This window comes from Vulpes lagopus, chromosome 2 (assembly GCF_018345385.1).
Source record: "Vulpes lagopus strain Blue_001 chromosome 2, ASM1834538v1, whole genome shotgun sequence".
NCBI classification, from domain to species: Eukaryota; Metazoa; Chordata; class Mammalia; order Carnivora; family Canidae; genus Vulpes; species Vulpes lagopus.
Genome location: NC_054825.1, coordinates 129,835,540 through 129,850,574, shown reverse-complemented (window position 1 = coordinate 129,850,574; position 15,035 = coordinate 129,835,540). Strand labels below are relative to the sequence as shown.

Below are 15,035 nucleotides of genomic sequence, written 5' to 3'. Positions count from 1 at the left end.
TGGAAGAGTATTGCCGGCAGAGAAAGTCAGGTGAAGCAAAGGATGTTGGAGGATGTCAAGGAAAAGGAGCCTAAGTGGTGAGCTCATCTTGAATTGTTCAACACGCGACTCAAAAAGCACTAAAGGGCTTTGATTAGAGCTGATTGTGTTTATGAAGGGCGATAAATCTACAAAGTGCTTTGAGTAAAAGACACTATGCCCAGAAAGCTGCTACAGTTAGAGTGAGGTTTGTCTCTCTCTTCCTGTCACCCTCTCAAAGAGCTTCAATGGTGTCACAAGACAGAAGTGATCATTCCTGGATAAAATATTTAATGCTCCTTTCTTTACAGTGCTACATGGTTATCTTGCTGAACTGGCAAAATTGCTTTACTTATTCCAAACAATTTCATTAGTGACAAATAACTATGACAATTAGGGATAAGAAAAATACTAAGACTTTGTAATCTCTGCATGTTAAAAGACACCAGAAAAGCAAGAAACAAACTCATATACAAAAAAGGGCTGTTCACATTTTAATTTTAAACCTGCCAATTTCAGACATGTTGATGGAACTATAAGTTTAAATCTCTATGATATTGAGTACACAGGATAATTGTACAATTCTATAATAAAATATATATCTCTATTGTTTATGCACTAATATACTTTATTCTGAATGAAGAACAAAATAATACAGGCTAATAATATTAGCTTACACTATTTTTTTGTGTGTAGCTTACACTATTTTAGAAAATTAATACTATTTTTGATATTTAGAAGTTTCCATTTAGAATATAAAATCTTAAAGTATACAGAAGCATTCCTATAAATATTTCAGGGTGAAATACTATAAGAGAGGCATATTCCACAGACCCTGCTTTCAGAAGAATCTGTCATCATTGAAAGTATTCAAAGTACTACATAGAATATGATCATTTTAGCAGTGCTTTTCCTAGTTTTTGCTGAAGCCAAATGTCTTTGGCTCAATCTTAGATGCAATGAGCAACTCTCAAAGCTTAAAGTTTGTGACACATGGCACAGTAGAGTAAAAGGACCCTTTTAATTGCCTTTCCAGTTTGCAAATTGTTTTTAAATACATTACTTTTTGAAACTGGATATTATAAGGTCTGCTTTTTCTTTCAGGGCCCGTGATTTTGAACTGCTCATTTCATTTTCATCAGTAGTATGTCATGCTGTACATTTCAGGCAGTATTATGGAACCCATTTCATCATGCATGCTTAGCAAGGTGTAGAGAAGGATCTAGAATGAGATGGAGATCACATTTCTCCCAGCCACACAGGCTATAAACTGCAGCCAGTTAAAAGTCTGTCATGCTCCCAGCTACAGTTTGAGCTATTCATTATTTTCATTTCTCAAACCTACCGCCTGAAAAAAGGCTCGAAACTAATTGTAACTTTCTTTTTTTGATAAAAACAACTTGATTGCAAATCTGACTTAATAGATGCGTCTTTTGCTGCGAGATGGGACTCACGGGAAAGGCAATGTGAATGCAAGCATCTCTGCTCGAAGTGCGCTTCTGCTTCTGGTTCCAGCCTGCTGACGTCTCCACAGAGGGAAGTCATTCAACGTGTAGGAGCCCCAGGCCTCCCTCTTCCTCAGCTTGTCTTAATTCTGCTTGCTTCTTGTCTGTCACCTAAAGCTCAGAGACACAGAATGGTATTGTATGTCTTTGCTGAGGCTGCCATTGAGATGTATCACAAAGTGCGTGGCTTACACACCAGAAATGTAGCGTCTCCCAGTTCTGGAGGCTCAGTCTGAGAGAGGAGTGTCAGCAGGGTTGCTTCCTTCTGGGCCTATGAGAAGAATCTGCCCCATGCCTCTCCCCTAGGTTCTGCTCATTAACTGGCAATCTTCATCATTCCTTGGTTTGCAAGGCATCACCCCATCTTTGCCTTTATTTCACATGGCATTCCCCTTGTGTGCCGTGTCTGAGTCCAAATGTCCCTTTTTTTTATAAGAATATAAGTAATGTTGAATTAGAGGCCCACCCTCCTCCAGCATGACCTCATCTTAACCTAATTATTTTTCTAATAATTGCATACCCAAAAAAGGGCTAAGACTTCCACAAGCAAATATTCAGAGGACACAATAAACTCATAACAGGTACCCTATGTATTCTAGGGGAACATAAGTTGCAGGTTAACATATAATAAATATCCTGGAATAATAATACTAAGGAATTGACCATGGTTACTTCTGCAAATGATAGTGAGGTAGACCAGGGTGGGAGTGGAAGTCAGAAGAATTTTAGATTCACCTGTCATATCTTCATTTTTTACAAAGAAAGGTAGATTGCCTGAGCAAGTAAAAGTTAACATAAATAAATTAAGATTTTGTAGTGACTCCCAGTAGAAGTAGACTCCTATTACCTGCCAGGGTATGCTCTGGAAACTTGTGAAGGGGTTTCTTGGCTGTTGCAAGGATTTGGGGTGCTTCTGGCAGTGAGTGGGAACAGATTGGGGATGCCAATTGTCCTACAATGCTGGAGTCGTGAAGAGTTGCCCTGTGTCCTGAATCATTTTCAAATATCCTGCTAAACATTTACATATAAAAACAAAATAACTTTTTGGTATCATTTTAATAGACACTGAATTTTCCAAGAATGCAACCTTGGCATCAGGGTGGGGGGGGGGGGCGGAAACTGTACTTTGTTGGGTTCAGAAATTTGCCTGAGCCTTCACCTTACTGGAAAATATGTCCCTCACAGCAGCATCACCCTCAGTATCTGAACCACTTCTAGAACACGCATAGAGTGGATTGCACTCACAGTTGTCACATTCCTGACGATTCTTCATGTGGGTATAGTCACTGACCACTTACTTCTGTCTTCACGTACTGAACTGTGTATTAAGCTAGTACAAATTTCTTTGACTGTATTTTCCCTTCACATCAACGTTTGAGCCTTATGTGAATTTTCAAAACGTGTTCAGATAGATTACATTATTTATGAATTTCATTTCAGGGTGCTAAAGGAGATGTTACAGAAGATTTCTTATGAAAAGGGAACATCTGTTCTCATCATACTGTGCATTGCCAGGAATCATTGACAGTCCAGGGAGAAATGCAGAATACTTAAACTAAGGCTTTGAAAATGGTGGAGAGGCAATGCATTCAGGAGATATTGGTACTTGTGTACCATATTAGATAGAGAAAGATAGAGAAAGAAGGGACTGTCAAAAAATGCTTCAGATTTCTAACTTGGGGTACCAGGTGGGTGATTTAAAAGTGCTGATACAAAGAGTAGGGTGGTGGATTCACCATGGGACACTGCACCTCAAGGCACCTGGGGGCAAGAGGGAGAGGTCCATGGGTATTAAATGGCCCACGTCTGGGTTTACTGACCAGGGGATGCCTGTACAACCAGGATTGCTGGAATCTAGGAAATGGAAAATGTGCAGAGTAAGAAGGGAAAAAACTCAGAGCAAACTGATGACACACCTCCAGAGGACATGTACAACTGAAGAAAGCCATGAAGGAGACTTCATTTTTAACCTTATCTCCCCACTGAGTTTGAAGCATCTCAAGATAAAAAGCAATAAACACAATCAAATAACAACAGAACACAAATTCTGTGACTTATATCACTTTGGTATTCTTCCCATTGCCTAGTGCAGCGTTCAGTACCCTTTCTCTTTGTCATGGCCCCTTCCTTTCCCAGAACATTCAGGAAGCAGATGGAACATTTCTACTGTGATTGGGCTCCCCACAGATGTCACAGATGCCATCTTGATCTGTGGGACACTTTCTCCCCAAGCTCACTGAATGTCTCAAGGCTCTGAGTTCTCTGACAGGTGGAGAGGAGACTCTCTTTACCTGACCATGGTCATGGCTCTGCTAAGGGGTGGATATTACACTCAGAAAATCCATTTTCCACACAGAGAGTGACTTGTCTCTTGTGAGGCAGCCTGTCTTCCTGCCCCCCAATATTGGACAAAACCATAACTAAATTTAACAGCAGAGGAAGTATCATTCCCAAATGCTGCAGCCAGCCCAAATCCAGAAGAAAAGCCACTGATTGTCCTCCTGAAGCCCGAGTTCCACACCCAGGGACACTCCCTCTCCTGGCAGTGACACTGCAACCTCAGAGGGCACTCCCTCTGGCTCTAACCCACGTTCCACTTGCCTGCCAGGACACACGACATGGGACAGGAGATCTGTCACCGAGAGCACATACCTGTGGTCACATAAACACATAAACACTTTCACTAGCAGCCACGTTCTCAGGCTCTGGCCAGGAGAGGCAGCCAACAGCCAGACAGGAGAGGCTCAGCTGAACGCTGACTACTACTCGCCATCCACCGTTCCCCCTGGCAGGAAATGGGTTCCAGATGTGTCCTCAGCTGAGCCCGTAATGGGGTCTGACTGTCATAAATGGGCCTGCTAGCCTGGGTCTCCAGCCTTTATCAATCTCCCTGGACTATACTGAGCAAAGGGGGAGGAAGGGAAAGGAAATGTAGAAATACTCTGTTGCTGGGTACAATTTCAGCAGAAAGATGACAATGTGTTTTGAGTTTCCAGGTCCTGTTTTTGTTTTTTCTTTTGGAGATAACGTGTATGTGTGTGTGTGTGTGTGTGTGTGTGTGTGTGTGTCTATGCACACACATGGGTGCTTAAAGGGGGAAAGAAACAAAGGAAATGGGGGAAGGGAAGAAAAGATCCTATTTCAATTACAAAAAAGGTTTTGTGCACTTTAGACTAACTAAAATAACATTGTAATCCCATATCAACCCAGGAAGTGCAATAAACATAAAGATCAATACTCTACCCTCATTTCATCTTTGCTGTAAGTGGATATTTCAGAAATTGTGCACCTAACTCAAGATTACTAGAGATATTTATTAACAAGTATCTAATAACCTTCATTCTAAATTTCCATATTTCATAGAAATGTGTATCCTTAGACTCTCTATACATTGATAGCGTAATTTCTTCTTTGTTCAAAAGGATAATGGCTTAAAAATTTCACTTGAGAATAGAATTTAGGCAGTCTGAAGTCAAGATAGCCTGAAAACAGTAAACAATAAATAACTTCTGGAGTTCTCCATAGACAGTTTAGACAGTTGTAGCTTGGTGCTCTACCCAAACAGCCCAGAATTGATCATTCTCTAGAATTATCATAAGATAACCATGTGGCTCTAGATCAGTCCCTCCAACAAGTAAGTGTTGAAGAACATGTACGCCCTGAGAGAGGCTACATTGGTGATTTGTTTGGGGCCACTGTGTACCTGGTGAATTTAAGAGTCACTGAGTGACGTTGAATGAGATACTTAACTCCTCTGGTTCTGTTTCTTCTTCTGTAAAGTGAGAGATTAGACTATAGTCCATGGCAGCTCAGAGTTCCAGAGTTTAATTTTTAAAAGCCTCATATTTTTAAAGCAAGATTAAAACTTATCATACAGTTTATAGGGTTTGGCCCTACTATAGTTTATAATCCTAAAGATAGTGATGTTTTTTATAGAATCAGGCTCCAGGCTTGCAATACCTAGCCAAATGCATGACATACTCAAAAGAAAAAGAGCCTTTTGTCCTGGAAGAGTAAGATACATCTAATGAAGCAGACAGTAAGAACTATTCCAGACAGTCCCATTCACAGTCTGCAGGTCAGTGGTATCTACTGAGAATCCCTCATGATTTTAACGAAAAGGGGAGTCAGTGTTCCCCGTGTCAAAGAAAAGAGACGTGCTCATAGCTCCCAATTATTCATTTCACTCTAGACACAAAGTTTCTTCCTTAAGGCTGAAGTTAATTTTAAATTTGCTTTGCACACTGGTCAGCCAAAAGATTTTGTATGTGTTAGCCTCTTCCTGTAAGTTTAGAGAAGAATTTTTATCATTGCTTTAAAAGCTATGATCTAATTTATCTAAACAGTGAAATCAAAACATACTGAAAATTCAGCCATTAGTCAAATGTAAAATCATCTTTTTTAAAAACAATTCTTTTAAATGAAGAGTAAAATATAAATTCATTTCTGATTCTAAGAAATTGAAATAATATAGATGCAAATATTTACCCTAAAAACAGTACCTCCATTCCCAGTTCTTTTACTGCCATGTGATGCTTTCTGTGAATTTAGCATGTATCCACTCAATTTATTCTACTTACATATGAAACTATAGGAATAAATATTTTTGTTTCAAATCTGTATTGTTTATATAAATAGAATAATTCTTTACTTTGTGGGCATTTTTAATTGGCTAAAGTCTTTAGGTAGTTTCATAAGTGTTAAGTATGGATTTCTTGCATTTAAAAAACGGCTGCATAATATTCCATAGGATGGATTATGAAATTATTACCCCATTAGTGGAAATTCAAGGTTCCTTTTTTAAAAAAAACTATTCCATAAAATACCACCAGGGAATAGATTTGTACATTCTTCCCTCATACACATGTGGCTTTCTCTTGATCAGATACCAATAAGTGAGATTTTTGGCTCAAAAGATACATTCAAGTTTAAAAGGTTTGCAAAGTACCTTGCAAAAAGGCAATAGAAACTTAAATCCTGACCAGCAATATCATTTAGAGGGAGAGGTACCTTCCCCCATCAATATATAATACCTTCCCCCTTATCAATATATAATTTTATCTAATTTTGAAGTATGTTCTATTCTAACAGGTAAAAGATAAAAGCTCATTTTAATTTGCATTTCCTTCCTTAGTTGCTAGTAAAGTTGTACATTTAAATATATGTTTATTGGTGGTTCACATTTCTTCTTCTATGAATTGCCTATTCACACCTTTTGCTCCTTTTTTATTATTATTATTTATGATAGTCACAGAGAGAGAGAGAGAGAGAGAGAGAGAGAGGCAGAGACACAGGCAGAGGGAGAAGCAGGCTCCATGCCAGGAGCCCAATGTGGGATTCGATCCCGGGTCTCCAGGATCATGCCCTGGGCCAAAGGCAGGCGCTAAACTACTGCGCCACCCAGGGATGCTCCTTTTTTTATAATCAGTTGATTACCTTCCCATCTAAATATAGTCATTCTTTATAAATTCTTTACACATGAAAGCTATTTTCTCCTCGTTTGAACTGTTATTTGGCTTTGTCTATGGGTATTTGATGAAAGAAAATTTTCCTTTCTTTTTATTCTTTAAGCATCCCTCAAACATGTATCCAGATGTGTAGAAGTATTTGCATAATTAGCATTCTATAGGTACTCTTTTAAGTGCAATGCATTTTGTCCTTTGTTTTGTGTGTCTCAGTTCTATCTCTCTTTACTGTTTGATCCACATTAGTTTCCTGCCCTGACTCCTGCCAATTCAGCTATGTGGAAGGAAAAAAGAAAGACATGGAGAGAATGAAAAAAATATATAGGGAAAAAAATACAGCAGACAAATACTACTAACTAAAAGAAAGTTGTTATAGTTATGTTAACTAGCAGACAACATACACTTCATTTTTTTTAAAGATTTTATTTATTTATTCATGAGAGACACAGAGAGAGAGAGAGAGAGGCAGAGACACAGGCAGAGGGAGAAGCAGGCTTCATGCAAGGAGCCCGACCTGGGACTCGATTCCGGGACTCCAGGATCACACCCTGGGCCATAGGCAGGCGCTAAACCGCTGAGCCACCCAGGGATCACCGAACAACATACACTTTAATCAACAAACATTATTAGGAATAAAGATTGTCACCACATAATGATAACTGATTTAATTCACCAATTAGGTGTTCTACATAGATCAATGGAACAGAATAGAGAATCCAGAAGTGGACCCTCAACTTTATGGTCAACTAATATTCGACAAAGGAGGAAAGACTATCCATTGAAAAAAAGTCTCTTCAATAAATGGTGCTGGGAAAATTGGACATCCACATGCAGAAGAATGAAACTAGACCACTCTCTTTCACCATACACAAAGATAAACTCAAAATGGATGAAAGATCTAAATGTGAGACAAGATTCCATCAAAATCCTAGAGGAGAACACAGGCAATACCCTTTTTTGAACTTGGCCACAGTAACTTCTTGCAAGATAGATCCATGAAGGCAAGAGAAACAAAAGCAAAAATGAACTATTGGGACTTCATCAAGATAAGTTTTTGCACAGGAAAGATACAGTCAAGAAAACTAAAAGACAACCTACAGAATGGGAGAAGATATTTTCAAATGACATATCAGATAAAGGGTTAGTATCCAAGATCTATAAAGAACTTATTAAACTTAACAGCCAAGAAACAAACAATCCAATCATGAAATGGGCAAAAGACATGAACAGAAATCTCACAGAGGAAGACATAGACATGGCCAACACTCACATGAGAAGATGCTCCGCGTCACTGGCCATCAGGGAAATAGAAATCAAAACCACAATGAGATACCACCTCACACCAGTGAGAATGGGGAAAATTAACAAGGCAGGAAACCACAAATGTTGGAGAGGATGTGAAGAAAGGGGAACCCTCCTGCACTGTTGGTGGGAATGTGAACTGGTGCAGCCACTCTGGAAAACTGTGTGGAGGTTCCTCAAAGAGTTAAAAATACTTCTGTCCTAGGACCCAGCAATTGCACTGCTGGGGATTTACCCCAAAGATACAGATGCAATGAAACGCTGGGACACCTGCACCCCGATGTTTCTAGCAGCAATGTCCACAATAGCCGAACTGTGGAAGGAGCCTCAGTGTCCATCAAAAGATGAATGGATAAATAAGATGTGGTTTATGTGTACAATGGAATATTACTCAGCCATTAGAAACGACAAATACCCACCATTTGCTCCGACGTGGATGGAACTAGAGAGTATTATGCTGAGTGAAATAAGTCAATCGGAGAAGGACAAGCATTATATGGTCTCATTCATTTGGAGAATATAAAAAATAGTGAAAGGGAATAAAGGGGAAAGAAGAAAAAATGAGTATGAAATATCAGAAAGGGAGACAGAACATGAGAGACTCCTAACTCTGGGAAACGAACTAGGGATGGTGGAAGGGGAGGTTGGTAGGGGGTGGGGGTGACTGGGTGACAGGCACTGAGGGGGGCACTTGATGGGATGAGCACTGGATGTTATTCTATATGTTGGCAAATTGAACACCAATAAAAAATAAATTTATAAAAAAAAAAGGTGTTCTAAACTTGTATGCACCCAATAACAGAGTCTTACAATACACAGAGCAAAGTTTTACTAGATTAAAAGGACAAAAATGCTTTCTATAGAGTTATATTTTCCTTCATTTTCCTGGTAGCACAGAGTTTGCACAGCAGCAGCAAAGTAGAATGATGACAAGATTTGATATATATATGTGAAAAAAAGCAAGTCTCTGAAATGTATTCTATAAATAGCATAAATCATATCCATATTTCTTGAGAGACAGTATCAATCAAAGGGATCAAACAAGATCATTTTGTTGATGGCAGACTAAAAGAATCATAGTAAATTTAGAGAGAAGATGCTTGAAGGAACTATGAAGCTAAGCTTTCAAGGAAAATTCCTGAAAAAAAAATTCTTCTAGGCTTGGCAGTTTGTGTATTTTGCATTTTAATTACAAAGTACAGTGTTTCAACACTTGGTTAGGGAATCATTCATAATTGGGACCTTCCTGACCACAGTCAGCAAACCTTCCTTCACCTCCAAGAGGTTTAGGAAATCAAAACAGAGCCTATCTGCCAGAGAGCTGTGGTCCTCATCAAATAAAACGGCCCCAGGACTGGCACAGTGGTGCACTTGTGCTTGAGAGATGACCTCGACCAGATGCTGAGACTAAAATATCTCTCAAGACTGGTTGAAAAGTGGGTAAATTCATAGTACAGAAACTGGCCTGTGTGAAAACCCTTCACTTGGAGCCAGTCTGAATGTGGCTTGTGGAAAGAAGAGAGGTTTAATTTCTATTTCTTTCCATCCCACATCATAAACACAAAAATTGCTGTTGAATATTCAGCCCATGGCTCTAGTACCTTTTTCATTCTGAAATGTGTGTGTATGGGAGGAGGATATATATATATATATCCTAAGGCAATACCTTTAGGTATGTGTGTGTGTGTGTGTGTGTGTGTATATATATATATATATATATATATATATATATACACATATACCTTTATATATTAGGTATATATACCTATACCTATATTTACCTATACCTTTAGGTATATATATATATATATATATATATATATATATATACCTAAAAATTACTCTGTACAAAGATTTCTGTAAGAGGGAAAGGATCACACACATTGGAAATAAGAGTTGTGAGTTTATTTGCAAATGCTTTTATTAAAAAATGTTAATCATGTACAAAAGGCAAGTTTTCAAAATAAAATTTTACTATTAATACTACCATCCCACAAAATGGAAGTTCTAATAATTCTTCATTAAGTTGTTTTTCACTGCACCACTATCAAAGTTTCACAAACCTGAATGAAACACATGATAATTAAAAGAAAAGCCAGTAAAAATTGGAGAAAAGAAAGGGATAGTAAGTATACAAAGATTACAAGGCCAGAAGTCAAAGAATTTCATCCTAAAAGCTCAGGTGACCATAGAAGGGTATAGTCACACAAATTTTTAGGCATACTCATTTAGATTTTTATTAAGAGTCTTCTTTCTAGAGCATTCTAGAAAATTTCTAATCTTTCTTAATGCCTTGAGTTCACTTAAAATATCATTAAGACGTCTTGAGATCTTCACTTGTGAGAAATTATGCATTAAATATCACAAAGAACAAGAAAGTAGACTTTGGAAAGGAAAACTTGCACTCCAGAAAATCATTACTTGATGCAGAGAAGAATATGCAGAAATGAGTATCAGGGCATTTGGCTGTTTGCCCAAGCTTGTCCCCAGTGTGGGGACTTCTCATACTTCCCTGGGCCTTGGTGAACCTCCACTATTCTATTAGAATAATGCAGCTTGTACAGTTTTCTAGATGATCTCTATGACTCTTTCAAATATAAAACACTATGATTCTCTTGAGGTCCCATCACTCTTGACTATCTCTCTTCTCCTGAAGTTTGGGGTCAACTCACCCCAGAGAAGATCAGTCTTAAACACATATACACACATATAAAAATTTCATAATGTATGGCAAGTGACATAGTAAACACTCGTCTTGGGACCCCAGGGAGATATTTTCAATTAAGTATAATTGATATGCAATATTATATTAGTTTCAGGTATTATATTATACAATATTATATTGATATACAATATTATAATAATCAACATAGTAATTCAATATTTATATACATTACACCTGGTAAGTGTAGTCACCATCAGCCACCATACAAAGTTATTACAATATTATTGATCCTATTCCCTGGACTGTACTCTTCATCCTATGATTGATTTTATTTCATAACTGCAATTTTGTACCACACATAGTATGATGGTGTAGTTTACAAAATTTATTTCAAAAATGCCAAGTACTTTACAAAATTCATATCGAAATAGGGAAAGGATGTGGCCTAATAAACAGAAAGGTACAGGTTGATAAAGGATGCCCATAAAAGGATGAAGCAACATGTAATTTAGCAATTCAGACATGATTGAAAAAGGAAAGTGGTCATTATTTGATGGGCACAAAATTGCTGTTTTCCAAGTTCCTGAATATTCCAAATTTATTGTTTCTTACCTGTTCTCTATAGCATTTGCCATATTCCTACATTGGGATGAATTACAATGGTTTGTTGGAAGAAGGTAAGTGCACACATACATACATACAGTTAAACAGAAATGCCTACTGTGTGATTTTACAAATGATAAAGGAGATTAAAAACCAGGGTCACTCATAATTCTAAACCCTAGAATTATGCTCTTGGAAAAATATTATTAGAAAAAAATGATATGACTAATAGAGAGTAGGTTATTTAAAGCACTCAAAAGGGCAGAAAACAGGTGAATATTTGGACAAAAATGTCCATTTTTCCCCTCTATTTTGTCATGCTTCATAATTTATTTATAATGTTTGGCTCAAGCAAGAGTTTGTGTTGAAACAAACCATAATTTTCTTTTAGATCAGTGTTTCTGAACTTTTGTTTTTCATCATCACTGCCTAAGAAGACTTTTCCGACTCTTTTTTCCCTAACCACTCTCCAGTAAAATTATAACACCACAGATAGACTGTGTATTTGTTTACGCATATGTATATAAGTCCTTTACAGATTATGAGTAAGATTTTCTCACTCCCTCTAAGAAACTAATTTTCACCCCTTTTGGAGATGATATTGCCCCCTTGAGAATGCATGTTTTATATTGTGGTAAAATAGGAATGCCATATAAGCTGCTGAAAGATGGCAAGATATAGATACCAATGCAGCCCTCACTTACCGAACAGTTACAGATCAGAAGAAAACATAAGAATATTTAAGCATGGCTTTCCACATGATCTCCTACTACACATTCTTACTAAAATAAATAAAAATCGTAAATCACAGATTCTGAAGCAAATCAGCAAAAGAAAACATTAAGAAAAAAAAACAGAAAATAGAAGTGGTATTAGAGGATGAGTCCCAGAAATTCTTGGGAATCACTTTCTGAAAAAAAGATAGAGAAAGGAAAGATAGGAGGAAAAAATAAAGAAGGCAGAAAATGAAAATATCATAATATCTTTGGCAGTTTTATTTACCTCAAGATTTTTAGAAGCCAACTTTTATATATGGACTTTTACATAAGGCTCCTGGAAAAAGAGGATAGAGCCCCAGTGATGGAGTCCATTCTGTGACCCATCAGTCAGTGGAAATGACATGGCAAGAAAGGAGTGCTCACATCTGGAGGAAATTGAGAGCAGATAGGGAAATAGAGACTATGAACATTCAAGAGAGATCTTTGCATTTTTACAGTTAACCCTCTGCACATTTCAGTGGTTGGGATGCATGAGAGAACAATGGCTCAAGAGCAATTTAAATTTTACTTGTTCATATGCAAAAATAGCACAAAACCCAAGACACTTCCAGGGATATTTCATAATTTATGTAAACATTCTAAAACAAACTTTTGAGCATTAATTAAAATAATAGATGAGAACATGCATTGGCATCCTAAAATCCAAAAGAAATTCAAGGCAGGGCTGTTTACAATGATCCTGAGGTTGACCATTCTCTTCGTCCTCTTCTCCTTTCTATTTAATGACCTCTTCTTTTCTGTCACCTTTGCTGGCATGGCTCCATCTTCTGTACTCTAAAATGGCAGCTGCTAAGGTCAATTTTTATCTTCCTGTCTCTGCTGTCTTCCATGGCAAGCCCCTGAATTCTTAGTTTATCAGCTATCATGTCTAGGCAAACCTCTCCCTAAACCATCTTTCTGGCCTTACAAAGTTTCCTGATCACCAAACATAATTGTCAACTGCCTACTAGATGTGGATTTCCTCTCAACACCCCAAAATCAAGATGAACAAAACAAAGATCATCATCATAAAACCTCCTGCTTCCTTTTTTCTATTAAATAAATGTCATAGAAATGTATGATAGGTATGCCTCTTGTCCTCACCCATGTGCTCACTTGGTTATCAAGACAATTCATTCCACCTGCTGATGTTGCTCCCAGTGGTTTCCTACACTAGCAGACCTTACATGTCCCACCCAGACTTTCACAATTGTATTAGCACTGCTATGCTCTAATCCCTCTCTTTTGGATAAATTCTATGTACTCTTTTCAAAATCATCCTCATATCTGGCCATACCACAAAATAATTTAAATAGTTATACAGGGATCCCTGGGTGGCGCAGCGGTTTGACGCCTGCCTTTGGCCCAGGGGGCGATCCTGGAGACCCGGGATCAAATCCCACTTCGGGCTCCCAGTGCATGGAGCCTGCTTCTCCCTCTGCCTGTGTCTCTGCCTCTCTCTCTCTCTCTGTGACTATCATAAATAAATAAATAAAATTTAAAAAAATAAATAAATAAATAAATAAATAAATAGTTATACATTTCTAACCATTTTCAGCCAATATTGAAGCTTTCTCTCCTTTTCTTCCACACTATTGTCCCTCTAAATTCCTATTGTCCCTTGTAAGTACCAGATGGGCCCAACTAGTAGCTATCCGTTAGCATACCCTACCTCTTTCCTCGGCATCTTGTTGAAATGATTCCCTCTGCTTAAAATGTTCTTCTCTTTTCTTTCAACCTCACCCAACAAAGTCTGACTTTCTGTCAAAACTAAGATCAAATTCACCTACATGTTAATGATTTTCCTGAATTTCTGCTCTGGACTTCAGAGCACAATGTCATTGTGCTTTGTCACATTCTACATTCTATCTTTATTGATAATACAAAGCCATAGGATGTGAATATATTTGTATGTATCATCATTTTTCCTTCTTGTGCCCAAAGCAGACATCGTTAATCAACTGCAACACTCTTTCTCATTAAATCCAGACAAGGTCTCAGACTCCATCTCAGCACCACATGTCAGGCAGCCACTCATTAAAGTTGATACATGAACACAAGACCTGGATTAGAGTAAATATCCAATAAACATTAGTTATTATCATTAGTATTATTCTCTAGCATAATACTCATCACAGAAAGTAGAAGATGATCGAAGATTATTGGTTAAATGAACTGCTACTAAAATGTCAACTTATCTACATTTCTTCATCTTTGTTACTTAAATGAAGAAGACGAAAAACTTGAATTCCTTTCAAGACAGAGTTTTTCTGTCATACTGAAGAAAACTATGCTATTTCCCAAAGTAAAACGCCATAATTCCTTTCTCTAATACATGTCTTGATCCCTAATTAATGCTATAAACCCTCCAATTCAGAATGAGTGCCAATGTCATCAGTTCCAGAGAAATTTGAGGGAATTATATCATCATTGAATCTTCAGGATGGCTGATGTTGTTGAGCTAGCCATACAGCTGCATTCCAATGGAAAGTCTGGGTCCTGTTTAAAGTGGACACAGGCTACAAGTACTGTATTTGTATGGATAGTTTGACTGTCTGGGCATGTCCCTAAGAGAACAGGTGAGAGAGGAATGTGCTTGTGGAAGCACATGTGGAAACATCTCTCTTAGAGATATCATCTATTTACTCAGGATGCTTGCAAGTTTACTCTTCCCTGATTTTACATACTGTGATTGCTGTTCACATGTTGTCTTTTGTCA

The 15,035-nt window shown here is 37.7% G+C and overlaps 1 long non-coding RNA gene across 1 annotated transcript in view; it reads right to left on the bottom strand.

Annotated features, from left to right (window-relative positions):
* Positions 1 to 1,272: 1,272 nt before the first annotated feature.
* The window catches only part of LOC121475902, a 49,879-nt gene continuing 36,116 nt past the window's right edge, over positions 1,273 to 15,035 (bottom strand). The window contains exon 3 of the long non-coding RNA XR_005983850.1: positions 1,273 to 1,634. This is a non-coding gene — a long non-coding RNA (uncharacterized LOC121475902). The remainder of the gene's footprint in view (positions 1,635 to 15,035) is intronic.